The sequence below is a fragment of the Aotus nancymaae genome, unplaced genomic scaffold (genome assembly GCF_030222135.1).
Source record: "Aotus nancymaae isolate 86718 unplaced genomic scaffold, 86718_ANA_hifiasm-v0.15.2.pri h1tg000019l, whole genome shotgun sequence".
Classification (NCBI taxonomy): domain Eukaryota; kingdom Metazoa; phylum Chordata; class Mammalia; order Primates; family Aotidae; genus Aotus; species Aotus nancymaae.
Genome location: NW_026988431.1, coordinates 19,255,887 through 19,269,528, shown reverse-complemented (window position 1 = coordinate 19,269,528; position 13,642 = coordinate 19,255,887). Strand labels below are relative to the sequence as shown.

The window sequence follows — 13,642 nt, the reverse complement described above, 5'->3', positions numbered from 1 at the left end:
TGGCACATGGTTAAGCTTCAAAGGAATGCTAGCTATCATCATACTGTAAATTTTTTTATTCACAAGGTTATCATCCATTAATTACTGAATTGATGTATTGTACTTAAATTTCCACATCAATTTCTTAACTTCAACATGATTTTGCATGTTGAAAAGATTAGTTCTAATATTTCAACTTGGAGTTATTCTATGAAATTCCTACTAACAGCTCCTCAAAATTTCAGAAAAAAATGAGCAGCATCAAGAAATAACATACTGCTCTATGATCCTAGTTCAACTGTTTGTACTTATAGCAAATATACCCCAAAGGAAATCAAGAAGCAATAAACGATGCATCATGAATTCCTGTTTGGCAAATGAACAGCATGTCCACTGTGATAGCATATACTGGATCCCAATAGAAATCTATAGTCCCAGAAAAGAGTAATATATGTCTTAGGCAAAGTCAACATTGTACATTATGTAGTACTTTATTATTCAAAGAATGAACAAGGGATAGAAAACAAAATTTAGAAAAAAAAATCAAGAACATATACAAATTAAAAATATATGGAGAAATAGTACTATTCTTTCAAATAAGTTATGCAAAATGGTTACCAGGAAGGCAAAATAAATGATGAGTTTGTGTCCTTTGTAGGGACATGGATGAATCTGGAAACGATCATTCTCAGCAAACTGACACAAAAACAGAAAATCAAACACTGCATGTTCTCACTCATAGGTGGGTATTGAACAATGAGAACACGTGGATACAGGGAGGAGAGCATCACACACTGGGGTCTGTTGAGGGTGAATAAGGGAGGGACAGTGGGAGGTAGGGAGATTGGGAAGGGATAACATGGGGAGAAATGCCAGATATAGGTGATGGGGTGATGGAGGCAGCAAACCACATTGCCATGTAGGTACCTATGCAACAATCTTGCACGTTCTGCACATGTACCCCAGAACCTAAAGTGCAATAAAAAATATATATATGAGTTACGACCACTTTGGCTTGTTTTTTTTTTGTATTTATTTAGCATGGAAGGCAACTACGGATGGCCCTGTGGGGATCAGGGAAGAGGCAAAGGCCTGAAAATAAAAATTGGGAGTCTAAAGAAGACAAATAAACAGAACATAAAATAAAAGTAAACAGTTCTCTGTTCCTTAAAAATAATGTGTATTCCAGTCTGCTCCTTACAAGTGTTTCCTCCCTCACTGAGATCTTTTCTTATTTTTATCTACTTTACCCATGTCTTATAGAGGGCAAAAAATCACAAGCCTTCCAAATAATACGGCTGAATTGAAGTGATGATGGTAGAAGATGCCGTCAAGGTAGACTGCAAAGGATAAAGTGAAAGTGAGACTAAGAGGAAGCAGAGTGGCAATTGTGTGTGGTCAGGAATCACCTCGACTCACATTTATGCTTAGTGCCACCAATTAGCTCAGTCTATTTAGAGTCCATATGCTTTAAACTCAAAAATCAGGACTGAGTAAACATTCTCCTAATATTATTATCATGCACATATCATGTTTATATTAACATTTGAAAACCCAGCAGCATAGAACACTAAAAAGGATCACACTGAGAAACTAAATCTGATTTCTTCTTTCAAATTAAAGTTTTACATCAAAACCCATCTTTGCTGAGAATAAAATGGAATCATTGTGACAATGTTTCTTCCCTTGAACATTTAGATAAATTACAAAGCTGATTCTGGCTGAGAGCAAATGGAGAGAATTTGATCAAAACAAACAAAAATACATTCCAAATATGGGTTAGCAGCAAAGCGATGCATTTTTTATCAAACTGATGATTCAGTAAATCTAAATAGAAATTATTTTATTCTACTATGGATTTTAACATACAGCAGGTCAAGTCATGTAGATCCCATATTGCTAAAAGGTGCACTTTATTATAGTCAAATCCTGAAAGCAAGACTTGGAAGAGTGCCCTGTACCTGGTACAGGGCTGTAGGATGAGGCAATGATGTAAGGTTCATTAAAGGACTCCCTGTATTAGTCCATTCTCACACTGTATAAAGAATACCTGAGACTGAGTAATTTATAAAGGAAAGAGGTTTATGTGATGGTTAACATTGAGTGTCAAGTTGATTGAAGGATACAAAGTATTGATTTCCTGGGTTTGTGAGGATGTTGCCAAAGGAGATTAACATTTGAGTCAGTAGGCTGGGAAAGGCAGACCCACACTTAAACTGGTAAGCGTAACCTAATCAGCTGATAATGAATATAAAGCAGGGAGAAAAAATATGAAGGAGCCAGATGGGCCTAGCCTCCCAGTCTACACCATTCTCCGTGCTGGATGCTTCCTGCTCTAGAACATCAGACTCCAAGTTCTTCAGTTTTGGGACTTGGACTGGCTCTCCTTGCTCCTCAGTTTGCAGACGGCCTATTGTGGGATCTTGTGATCATGTAATATAGTACTTAATAAACTCCCCCATATATATATATATATAATAGGATATCTATATACCTATATCTATATATCCATTAATTCTGTCCCTTTAAGAGGACCTGGACTAATACAGATTTTGGTGCTAGGAGTGATTCTAGAGGAACACAATATTAAGGGTGGAGTTCTTTCTTTGGTTTTGGGGTTTCTGGAGTTATCTGTTTGATATGACTAGACTGAAAAATGCTAAGGACTCTACTTCTAATAGTATGGATAACTAATAGTATAATAGTTCTAATATTAATAGTATGAAGAACTATTACCAATAAGAAGAACATACTATTACGTTCTTCATAATACTATTATTAACTTCTAATAGTATGGAGAACACTGATAGTCCTTGGCATGAACTGTTTAGACAGTTATATAAAATAAATGCATTTGACACTCCTAATTTGCTGCTCATGAAAGACAAGAAGTTTAGTGACTCTATACATAATACCTTTTACTATAAGTGGAGAACCAAAGAACATAGTGAAGCTGGTTGGTTGTTCCGAAGTTCAGTGGACAATGTGATGAAAGAAAATGATAACTCAGGGATTCTATCTCCCAGATTCAGAAGCAGATACTGAGCCTCAAGTCTGCTAAGATTGCCCTGAGTAAGAGTTTTATCTCCTGTAGAGTAAGAGCTGAAACCGTGGAAAACAGAAACAACTCTTATCATGCAAGTGGCTGACCTTCAATGAAAGGTCCATGCACAGCCTCACCAGGTGTTACTGTTAAAGTGAAGTCATTGATTAAAAAAGAATGGGACCCTGCAACTTGGAATGGGGACATGATGAAGCTGGGGACACTGAGTTGATAAATTCTGATGAAACTTTTTGCCAGAAGGAACAGCTTTCCCATCCCCAGGAGTGGCAATATCCTCTCCCTGACTCATGCTGCCATCAGCCTTTCCACCTCGGTCTAAGGATATAAACCCTATGCTACCTGAGTCAACAGTAATGGCCTCCTCTGAGGCAGATGCCAGGCAGCATAATATTGAATCTCCTCAGAAGCCATCCCCAAAACCTCTGTTTGCTTCTAGACCTATAACTAAAGTCCTGGAGGGCCCCTAGATGTGGAGTTGAGAGTGTGACACGAGGGGATTTGCTACACTATAAAAACTGCTTGAATTCTCTGATTTATATGAACAGCAATCTGGAGAACAGATATGGGAATGGACATTAAGGTATAGGATAATGGTGGAAGGAACCATAGAGTTGGATTAGGGTGAATTTATTGATTTGGGCCCTCTAAGTAGGGACTCTGCATTTAATGTTGCAGCTTGGGGAGTTAAAAAAGGTCTAATAGTTTACTTGCTTAGTTAGCTGAAATATGGATTAAAAGATGGCTCACCTTGAGTGAGCTGGAAATGCCTGATCTCCCTTGGTTTAATGTAGAGGAAGGGATCAAAAGGCTTAGGGATACTGGAATGGTGAAGTGGGTTAGTCACTTTAGACCTACTCATCCAAGCTGGGAGGGTCCAGCAGATATATCCTGGACCAATGCCTTGTGAAATAGATTTGTGAGGGCAGCACCTGCATCTTTAAAGGGCCCTGTACTTGCTCTTCTCTGTTTGTCAGATATAACAATGGGAACTACAGTACCTCAACTGCAAAATTTAAATACAATGTGAATAATTGGATCCCAAGGTAGCAGGTGCCAAGGGGCAGCACTCAACCATCAAAGGCAAGGTGGGCGTAGCTACTGTAATGGACAGAAGAGGCAAAGCAGTAGAATAGTCTGACTTGAGTAGGGCTCTGACATTGTCTAATTAATCATGGTGTTCCTAGAAGTTGAAATTGATAAGAAGTGCAATTGATAAATGTGAAATTGATAGGAAGCCTACTGCATAACTACTTACATTTTACAAACAGAAAAAAACTTATAGGTCAAATGGACAAAAGACTACTTTGAATTATAAAAACAAAGAATCATGGCCCCTCAATCAATTTCCAGACTTGAGCCAGTTTACAGACCCCAATCCTTTTGAATGAAGGGGAGGACAGACCCCCTTGAGAAAGGACCCCACTACATTCCCAACAATTTATGCAGTGAATCTTTCTCCCATCCTTCCCCAAGGAGACCTCCAGCCTTTTACCAGAATAACTGCACTGGGGAAAGGGAAATGATCAGACATTTCAGGAACTACTGGACACTGGCTCTGAGCTGTTGATTCTAAGGGACTCAAAATGTCATTGTGGTCCTCCAGTTAAAGTAGGGGCTTATGGAGGTCAGATAATGAATGGAGTTTTAGCTCAGGTCCAACTTACAGTGGGTCCAGTGGGTCCTCGGACTCATCCTGTAGTCATTTCCCCAGTGCCAGAATGCATAATTGGCATAGACATACTTAGCAGTTGGCAGAGCCCCCAGACTGGCTTCCTGACTGGTAAGGTAAGGGCTACTATGGTGGGAAAGGCCAAATGAAAGCCATTATAGCTGTCTCCACCTAGAAAAAAGAGTACATCAAAAACAATACTGCATCCCTGGAGGGATTGTGGACATTAGTGCCACCATCAAGGACTTGAAAGATACAAGGGTAGTGAGTCTCACCACATGTTCATTCAACTCTTTCGTTTGGCATGAGCAGAAGACAAATGGATCTTGGAGAATGATGGTGGATTATCGTAATCTTAACCAAGTGGTGACTTTAATTTCAGCTGTTGTATCAGATGTGGTTTCATTGCTTGAGCAAATTAACATATCCTGGTAACTGATATGCAGCCATTGATTTGGCAAATGCCCTTTTCTCCATTCCTATCTATAAGGCCCACCAGAAGCAATTTGCCTTCAGCTGGCAAGGCCAGCAATATACCTTTACCTATCTCAGGGGTATATCAGATTTTCTGGCTTTGTGTCATAATGTTGTTTGAAGAGATCTTGATTGCTTTTTGCTTCTGCAAGACAGCACACTGCTCCATTATACTGATGATATTATGTTGATTGGATCCAGTGAGCAAGAAGTAGAAAACACACTGCACTTATTGGTGAGACATTTGTGTGCCAGGGGATGGGAAATAAATCTGACTACAATTCAGGGATCTTCTACCTTGTTAAAATTTCTAGGGGTACAGTAGTGTGGGGCCTGTTGAGATATTTCTTTTAAGATGAAGGATAAGTTGCTGTATTTGGCCCCTCCTATAACCAAGAACGAGGCACAATGCCTAGTCAGCCTATTTGGATTTTGAAGGCAACACATTCCTCATTTAGGTGTGTTACTGTGATCCATTTATCGAGTGGCCCAAAACACTGCCAGGTTTGAATGCAGTCCAGAACAGAAGAAAGCTCTGCAGCAGGTCCAGGCTGCTGTGCAAGCTGGTCTGCCACTTGGGCCATATGACCCAGCAGATCCAATGGTGCCTGAGGTGTCAGTGGCAAATACGAATGCTGTTTGGAGCCCATGGCAGCCTCCCATAGGTGAGTCACAGTGGAGGCCTCTAGGATTTTGGAGCAAAGTCCTGCTATATTCTGCAGACAATTACTCTCCTTTTAAGAGACAGCTCTTGGCCTGTTACTGGGCTTTGGTAGAAACTGAACGTTTGACTATGGGTCTTCAAATCATTATGACACCTGAACTGCCTATCATGAACTGGGTGCTTTCTGACCCATCTAACCATAAAGTAGGTTATGTACAGCAGCATTTCATCATAAAATGGAGGTGATATATATGTGATCAGGTTCAAGTAGGTCCTGAAGACACAGTAAGTTACGTGAAGAAGTGGCTGAAATGCCCATGGTCTTCATTTCTGCCACCCTGCCTTCTCTACCCTAGCTTGCAACAATGGCCTCATGGGGAGTTCCCTATGATCAGTTGACAGAGGAAGAGAAGACTAGGACATGGTTCACAGACAGTCCTGCACGATATGCAGGCACCATCTGAAAACTGACAGCTGCAGCACTACAGTCCCTTTCTAGGACATCCCTGAAGGACAGCAGTGAAGGGAAATCTTCCCAGGGGGCAGAATTTCAAGCAGTGTACCTGGTTGTGCACTTTTCATGGAAGGAGAAATGGCTACGTGTGTGATTATATAATGATTCATGAGCTGTAGCCAATGATTTGGCTGGATGGTCAGAGACTTAGAAGAATCATGCTTACAAAATTGGTGACAAAGAAAAGTGAAGAAGTATGTGGATGAACCACTCTCAGTTGTCAAAAACTGTGAAGATATTTGTGTCCCCTGTGAGTGTTCACCAATGGGGTGAACTCAGCAGAGGAGGATTTTAATAATCAAGTGGATAGGATGACACGTTCTGTCAACACGACTCAGCCTCTTTCCCCAGGTGCCCCTGTCATTGCCCAATGGGCCCATGAACAAAGTGGCCATGGTGGCAAGGATGGAGGTTATGCATGGGCTCAGTAAAATGAACTTCCACTCACCAAGGCTGACCTCGCTGTGGCCACTGCTGAGTGACCAATTTTCTAGCAGCAGCAGAGACCAATACTGAGCCCTCAATATGGCATCATTCCTCAGGGTGATCAGCCAGCCACCTGGTAGCAGGTTGATTGGACCTCTTTCATCACGGAAAGGGCAGAGGTTTGTCCTCACTGGAATAGACACTTCCTCTGGTTATAGGTTTGCCTATCCCACAAACAATGCTTCTGCCAAGACTACCATCCATAGACTCACAGGTTATCCACCATCATTGCATTCCACACAGCATTGCCTCTGACTAAGGCACTCACTTTACAGCTAAAGAAGTGTAGCAGTGGGCTCATATTCATGGAATTCACTGGTCTTCCCATGGTCCCCATCATCCTGAAGCAGCTGGATTGGCAGAACAGTGAAATGACCTTTGGAAATCACAAATCCAATGCCAAGTAGGGGAAAATACTTTGAAGGGCTGGGGTAAAGTTTTCCAGAAGATCATGTGTGCTCTGAATCAGCATTAAATATGTGGTACTGTTTCTCCCATAGCCATGATTTACGGGTCTAGGAATCAAGGGGTGGGAGTAGAAGTGTTACCACTTACCATCACCTGTAGTGATCCACTAGCAAAATTTTTGCTTCCTGTTTATGCAACATTACATTCTGCTGGCCTAGGGGTCTTAGCTCCAGAGGGAGTAACACTGCTACCAGGAGACACAACAACAATTCCATTAAACTAGAAGTTATGATTGCCACCTGGACACTTTGGACTCCTCCTACCTTTAAGCCAACAGGCTAAGAAGAGAGTTACAGCATTGGCTAGGATGACTGACTTACACTATTAAGATTAAATCAATCTTCTGCTACATAATGGAGGTAAGAAAGAGTATGCATGGAATACAGGAGATCCATGAAGACTTCTCTTATTATTACCATGCCCTGTGATTAAGGTCAATGGGAAACTACAACAACCCAATTCAGGCAGGACTACAAATGGTCCAGACCCCTCAAGAATGAAGGTTTGGGTCACTCCACCAGGAAAAATCCATGACCTGCTGAGGTGCTTGAAGGCAAAGAAAACACAGAATGGGTAGTAGAAGAAGGTAATCATCAATACCAGCTACAACCACACGACCAGCTATGGAAATGAGGACTGTAATTGTCATGAGTATTTCCTTCTTTTTTTGTTAAAAACATGTCTGTGCATATATACACTTGTACTAAGAAAATATTTTAATTTCCTTTATCAAGTGACATGAGATTGTTTTACTTCATATCAGCACTTTAGTATTGTTAATTTTCTGTTATAGTACTTGGGTTGAGGATAGGTATATTTCTGGTTGTATGAATGATAGTTTCATGTTAGGCATAATTAGGAATTTTTGACTTCATATCAGCATTTTAGTACTGTTAACTTTCTGTTATAGTATTTGGGTTGAGATTTGGTGTATTTCTGGTTGTATGAAGGATAGTTTTATGTTAGGTATAATTATGACCTTATCGCTGTCTTCATTTGAAGATTATATATGATCTCAGGAGATGTGGATGGGTTCAAGTGGACAAGGGGTAGACTTGTAATGGTTAATACTGAGTGTCAACTTGATTGGATTGAATAGAAAGTACTGATCCCCTTGATGTGTCTGTATGGGTGTTGCCAGAGGAGATTAACATTGGAGTCAGTGGGTCGGGGAAGGCAGACTCACCCTTAATCTGGTGGGTACAACCTAATTAGCTATCAGTGAATATAAAGCAGGCAGAAAAAACATGAAAGAGCGGGACAGGACCAGCTTCAAGTCTGTATATTTCTCCCATGCTGGATGCTTTCTGCTCTTGAAAATCAGACTCCAACTTCCTCAGTTTTGGGACATGGACTGGCTCTCCTCACTCCTCAGCTTGCAGACAGCCTATTATGTGATCTTGTGATCATGTAAGCTAATACTTAATAAACTCCCCTTTACCTATATGTATCTATTTGTTCTGTCTCTCTAAGAGAACTTTGACTAATACAGTTTAATTGACTCATAACTTCACAAGGTTGAGGAGGCCTCAGGAAACTTATAATCATGGTGAATCGCAAGGGAGAAGCAAGTACCTTTTTCACAGGTGGCAAGAGAAAGAGAGAGAAAGAGAGAGAGAATGCACAGAAGAAAATGTAGTGTTTAAAACCGTCAGATCTTGGGAAATCTCCCTCATTATCATGAGAACAGCATGGAGGAAACCACCCCCATGATCCAATCACCTCCCACCAGGTTTCTTCCTTGACATGTTAAGATTACAATTTGAGATGAGATTTGGGTGGGGACAGAAAGCCTAACCACATAATTCTGCCCTGTCTGCTCCAAAATCTCATGTCTTTTTCACATTTCAAAACCAATCATGCCTTCCTTATATCCTCCCAAAGTCTTAACTAATTCCAGAATTAACTCAAAAGTCCAACTTCATAGTGTCATCTGACACAAGACAAGTCCCTTTCACCTATGAGCCTATAAAATAAAAAAAAACTAGTTACTTCTAAGACACATGGAGATACAGGTATTAAGTAAGAGTTCCCATTCAAAATGAGAGAAATTGGTCAAAACAAAGGGACCACAGGCCCCATGCAAGTCTGAAACCCAGCTGGGCAATCATTAAACCTTAAAATTCCAGTCTCCTTTGACTCCATGTCTCACATCCAGGGCATGCTGATACAAGGGGTGGACTCTCAAGGCCTTGGCAGCTCTGCCCCTGTGGCTTTGCAGGATACAACCCCCGTGGCTGCTTTCATAGGCTGGTGTTGAGTGCCTACAGCTTTTCCAGGTGCAGGGTGCAAGCTGTCAGTGGATCTAACTTTCTGGGGTCTGGAGAACGGTGGCCTTCTTCTTACAGCTCCACTATAGAGTGCCCCAGTGGAGATTCTGTGCAGGGGCTCCAAGCCCACATTTCCCTTCTACACTGTCCTAGCAGAGGTTCTCCATGAGGGCTTTGCCCCTACAGCAGACTTCTGCCTGGACATCCAGTCATTTGCCTACATTCTTTGAAATCTAGGCAGAGGTTCCCAAAACCTCAGCTCTTCTCTTCTGCACACCTGTAGTCCCAACACCATGTAGAGGTCCCCAAGGCTTGGGGCTTGCACCCTTTGAAGCCATGGCCTGAGCTGCACCTTGGCCTCTTTTAGCCACAGCTGGAGCTGGAGAGGCTGGGATGCAGGGCACCAAGTCCTAAGTCTGCACAGAGTAGCATGTTCCTGGACTGGGCCTACAAAACCATTTTTTCCTCCTATGATGGGCCTATGATGGGAGGGGCTGCTGAGATCTCTGACAAGCCCTGGAGACATTTCCCCCATTGTGTTGGTTATTAACATTTGACTCCTTGTTACTTACGCAAATTTCTGCAGCGGGCTTGAATTTCTTCCCAGAAAATGGGGTTTTCTTTTCTACCACATGGTCATGCTGCCAATTTTCCAAACCTTTATTTTCTGCTTCCCTTTTAAACATGAGTTCCAATTTCAAACCATCTCTTTCTGAACACATGTAACTAAACATTTTCAGGATCGGCCAGGCCATATCTCAAATGCTTTGCTGCTTAGAAATATTTTCCACCAGATACCCTAAATAATTTCTCTCAAGTTCAACATTGTGCAGATGTCTAGGGAAGGGGCAAAATGCCACCAGTCTTTCTGCTAAAGCATAGCAAGAGTGACCTTTGCTCCAGTTCCCAATAAGTTCCTCATCTCCATCTGAGACCACCTCAGCCGGGACGTCATTGTCCGTATCACTATACGCATTTTGGTCAAAACCATTCAACAAGTCTCCAGGAAGTTCCAAAATTTCCCACATCTTCCTATCTTCTTCTGAGGCTTCCAAACTGTTCCAACCCTTGCCAGTTACCCAGTTCCAAAGTGGCTCCCACATTTCCACATTATCTTTACAGCAGTACTCCATTCTCCATAGTACCAATTATCTGTATTAGTCCATTCTAACATTGTTATAAAGGATATCTGAGACTGGGTAATTTATAAAGAAGAGAGGTTTAATTGATTCACAGTTCTACATGGCTAGTGAGGCCTCAGGAAACTTGCAATTGTGGTGAAAGGCAAAAGAGAAGCAAATACTTGAAGAGAAGCAAGTACTTCTTCAGAAGGCAGCAGGAGAGAGACAGCAAGAGAGCACACACAGAGGAAACTGTCATTTTAAAAACCATCAGATCTCATGAGAATTCCCTCACTATTACTAGAATGGCATGGAGGAAGCTGCACCCATGATCTAATCACCACCACCAGGTTCTTCTCTTGACACTTGGTGATTACAATTCAAGATGAGATTTGGGTGCTAACACAGACCGAAACCGTATCACTCCCTATGATATGGTCCTAAGCACTGTATAGAACTAATAAGAGAATTGATTTTCTTAGCACTTAGGTTAGCAGAAATCTGGCAAATTAAATTACACACTGACAAGCATTAGGCAATTAAATAAAAGCAGGGGGTTAGGGAAGGGGCATTTAGGTAAATGGTAACTTATGCAGTCAGCTAAAAAATCAGGATTAACAATATTAATGCTTACTGAATGCTTACTATATGCTCTGGACTGATTTATAGGCTTTAGGTGTGTTAATTTTAACCTTCATAAAATTACCCCTAAGAGTTAGAGTTCCCATTATCATCTTAATTAAGCATTAGAGAGTACTGAGGAACAGAGAGGTGAAGTAACTTGCCCAAGGTCCCACAGCTAGCAAATAGTAGCATGAAAGTTTGATCTGCATCATTCGGTTATGAAACTCTTGCTCTTAGCCACCGTGCTATATACTGCCGACTAAGAGGAAGAAGACAGAGTTGAGATTCAGAGATTGAATTTCTGTCCAAAACATTTTAATTCCATAGTGTGAGGCCAAAGAGCACAGAATGAATAGTGAGGCCAGGCGCAGTGGCTCACTCTTGTAATCCTAGCACTTTAGGAGGCTGAGGCAGGTGGACTGCCTGAGTTCAGAAGCTCAAGACCAGCCTAGGCAACACAGTGAAACCCTGTATCTACTAAAAACACAAACATCAGCCAGGTGTGGTGGTACCTGCTTGTCATCCCAACTACTCTGGAGGCTCAGGCACAGGAATTGCTTGAACCCAGGAGACAGAAGTTGTGGTGGGCCAACATTATGTCACTGCACTCTAGCCTGGGTGACAGAGCAACTCTGTCTTAAAAAAAAAAGAAAAAAACTACCAACAACTAAAAACACCACTCAGTGAGATGAGTTAATGATATAAGCTGGTGGAATGGAACCAGAAAAATCTTTTTGAAGGAAAGGGAATAGAATATATTTTAAAACACCTTAAGTTTCACTTAAATCATGAGTATGTGGCAGAAGGAAATAGTAAGTGTCAGTATTCAGTGTAAAAACCCAGAAAAATGCATTCTGAGAGCAAAATACAAAGCAAAACCACTCGATGAACTATTACCAAAGAAATTAAGGCGATTTTAACAAGAAAAAGGTCTGCTCTACTTCACTGAACAATCTGTGATTGAGAAGAAATTAAAAACATAAGAAGCAATTTTCCATAGAACACCTGATTTGAGCAGTCTGACTGTAGGAGGTTATGCTGGATTATCATTATTATTCACTTCAGTTACCAAGCACTATGACCAAAAATGTTCTAAATTAAAGTCTACAATCAGGATTTAAGGTTACCAATTCATCCTGCTTCGCCCAGTACTTTCCTTGTTTTAATATTCAAAATCCTGTGTGCTGGCAACTACTTTCTCCAGGAAATCTAGGACTGTTTGTCCTTTGCTTAGGACAGTCTCTGTCTTAAAACGTAAAGTCCTGCTTTCAGAGAACCCTGTAAGTCCTGATCAAATCAAGATGGTTAATCATCTTATCAGGGCAGCACATTATATTAACACCCTGCTGTGGCCTGAATGTTTGTGTCCCGCCTAAATTCATACCTTGAAACTTTATTCCCCAATGTGATTGTATTATCAGATGGGGACTTAGAGATTATTAGAATTAAATGAGGTCTTCTGGGTGAAGTTCTCATGAATGAAATTAGTGATCTTATAGGAGTTACTAGAGAGTTTGCTTCCTCTCTCTGCTCCCAGTATAAAAACAAAACAAGAAGTTGGCAGTTTGTAAGCTGGAAAATGGCCCTCGTGAGATTCTGACCATGCCAGAACCCTGATTTCAACTTCCAGCCTCCAGAACTGTGAGAAATTCGTTTTTGTTATTTATAAGCCACCAAGTCTTAGTCTTAGCAGTCCAAACTAAGATCTGCCCTATCGTAATTATTGCAAATTTGATCTCAAAAAGCAGAATTTACGTGGTAAAACATAAAATGAGGAAGGAATAAATAAATCAATTTGAATTGTAAAAATATGTATTAATATCACATATTTAAGACATTGAACAACAAAATAAATAGATGTTGGAGCTATCAAATGACACCATAGGTGGTATAATACAATGTTAATACAATCCAGTTTTCTTACAGACATGCTATTTTAAAGAATATTGTAAGTTCACAAATGTTGTAATTCAAGAATAACTCAATAAATATTAAAAATAAGTATATTAGACATGATAAAACAGCAATAATCAGAGAAAGTATTTTACATTTTAAAACTATCCTTGATATTCTAGGTGAAAGAAATTTATATGATATAATTAAGAATATCTAAAATTCAACCCACAGATATCTTGAATTTATCTTACAGTATAATAGTATTTCAAGATTTAGATGTCAAATACTTTAAAACATATTCAATAGGAAAAATTTATAAAATGGTACCATTTAATATTTTTATAGTGTTAGCTATCCAACAGATTTGTACATAAAGTCAACCTTGTAGATTTATATACTATTGTCCAAGCAAG

General features: G+C 40.4%; 1 protein-coding gene and 1 pseudogene across 3 annotated transcripts in view; one reads left to right on the top strand and one right to left on the bottom strand.

Moving 5' to 3' along the window:
* ZNF385D (zinc finger protein 385D) overlaps window positions 1-13,642 on the bottom strand; it is a 1,173,536-nt gene that overhangs the window by 604,245 nt on the left and 555,649 nt on the right. The gene's annotated exons all lie outside the window — the stretch shown is intronic.
* Window positions 1,304-7,960, top strand: LOC135275901 (uncharacterized; annotated as a pseudogene).